General features: G+C 52.4%; 1 protein-coding gene and 4 non-coding genes across 6 annotated transcripts in view; 1 reads left to right on the forward strand and 4 right to left on the reverse strand.

The window, feature by feature from the left end:
* Positions 1–1,657, reverse strand: part of LOC113206518 (cryptochrome-1) — a 20,381-nt gene that overhangs the window by 1,759 nt on the left and 16,965 nt on the right. The gene's annotated exons all lie outside the window — the stretch shown is intronic.
* On the reverse strand, positions 162–233 carry Trnap-agg (transfer RNA proline (anticodon AGG)). The gene has a single exon. It is a non-coding gene; the product is annotated as a tRNA-Pro (tRNA).
* Trnaa-agc (transfer RNA alanine (anticodon AGC)) lies at positions 475–547 on the forward strand. Its single transcript has one exon. It is a non-coding gene; the product is annotated as a tRNA-Ala (tRNA).
* On the reverse strand, positions 1,224–1,296 carry Trnaa-agc (transfer RNA alanine (anticodon AGC)). Its single transcript has one exon. It is a non-coding gene; the product is annotated as a tRNA-Ala (tRNA).
* On the reverse strand, positions 1,574–1,646 carry Trnaa-agc (transfer RNA alanine (anticodon AGC)). Its single transcript has one exon. It is a non-coding gene; the product is annotated as a tRNA-Ala (tRNA).

Genomic DNA, 1,657 nt, shown 5'->3' on the forward strand with positions numbered 1-1,657 from the left:
CCTACCCGCCGGGCGCCTGCACTCGGTAGTATGGGCAAGCCCGCACGGCAGTGATGCTCGACAGGCCTGCCTATCCACCGGGCGCCTGCACTCGGTGCGGTGGGCAGGCCCGCACGACCAGCCAGCCAACGAATCTAAAATATTTTTGAAAATAAAAATAAGGGTCCGTCCGGGATTTGAACCCGGGACCTCTCGCACCCTAAGCGAGAATCATACCCCTAGACCAACGGACCGGTTGAAGGTGGACCGGCTCAGACATGTTCACAACGCGAGAAAGGCGGGCGCAATATAACTCATAACGACACGACGTTGCAAAGGTAGTGGGGGGGGGGGAGTGGTGGCGTGGCGGGTGGTGGACGTAGCGCCTGGCGGGTTGGGCGCGGTGTGCCGGCTGTGCCCCGTCGGTCGAATAACGCCCTGCCGCCAGTCGAACGAAGTGTTCTTGATCGGGTGTCCAAGTCCACTTCTTCAACCGGGGGCGTAGCTCAGATGGTAGAGCGCTCGCTTAGCATGTGAGAGGTACGGGGATCGATACCCCGCGCCTCCAGGAACATTTTACTCCCCCAACCCTCAGAGACACCCAATATCCTCCCCCTACATAACTTTCGAAGAATGTCCCCGCAAGGACCCCTACATAGCAAATGGTGCTCAGCGCCAGGCCACCCCACGCCTCCGAGCAGAACGCCGCGTCAGTCCCACGGGCCTTAGCCCTTCACGCCACGTGTAACCGCCGAGGGAATCTTCTCTCTTCTCCAAGGCAAACAATTGCAGTCGCACATCAGGCAGGAGCAAGTTGCAGGTCAAAGTGGATTTAATTAATAAGCAAAAGCACACTCAGACCTGTACTAATCTATTTCTTAGTGAACAATAGCGTTTTTAATCAGCAGGATTACTGTCTAAATTTTCAATTATTGTTTATATTGTTGTACTGTTGCACTAAGTAAACTTACTGCAAACCTTACTGAAATCGCCAGGAATGTGAAAAGGATTTATTTGACGTTACTGGTGACTTTGGTGCATCAGTTCTTGCGAGATCATCTGTAAATAGAAAAAAACATCCCAATAACATAAAAATGCGCAAGCACGAAAAATATTGGCGATGTTGTCAAAAATTCCAAAATCTTGAGTTGCATGTCTGTATTGGTGGTTATATGGATGGATGCAGTCGTCTCCCTCGCTGTCACCCCCCCCCCCCTAATGTTATGCTTCAACTTTACAAAACGTGGAGGCGCGGGGTATCGATCCCCGTACCTCTCGCATGCTAAGCGAGCGCTCTACCATCTGAGCTACGCCCCCGTTGAACAGCTCACCTGGATGCCTGACACTTGAACAATCGAAGCACACGCATACCGAAAATGCTGCACCGCTTGCTCTGGTCAGCTGATTGGTGGGATCAAGATGGAGAGGGGACAAGGAGCCGGGCAGGGAGGGAAGGCCGGGTGGCAAAGGATAGTGGATTAATATTTGTGCGCCCTTGACGCAAAATAGGAGCATCGAAATCGGTCAACCCAAACAGCTGCAGTGAGGTGTGGAGAGCAAAAAAATAACTGATTCTGAGATTTAAAATATGAACTGGAGGTGCGGGGTATCGATCCCCGTACTTCTCGCATGCTAAGCGAGCGCTCTACCATCTGAGCTACACCCCCTTCACACAGGA

Source organism: Frankliniella occidentalis, unplaced genomic scaffold, assembly GCF_000697945.3.
Source record: "Frankliniella occidentalis isolate FOCC.00 unplaced genomic scaffold, Focc_3.1 Scaffold62, whole genome shotgun sequence".
In the NCBI taxonomy this organism is placed as follows: domain Eukaryota; kingdom Metazoa; phylum Arthropoda; class Insecta; order Thysanoptera; family Thripidae; genus Frankliniella; species Frankliniella occidentalis.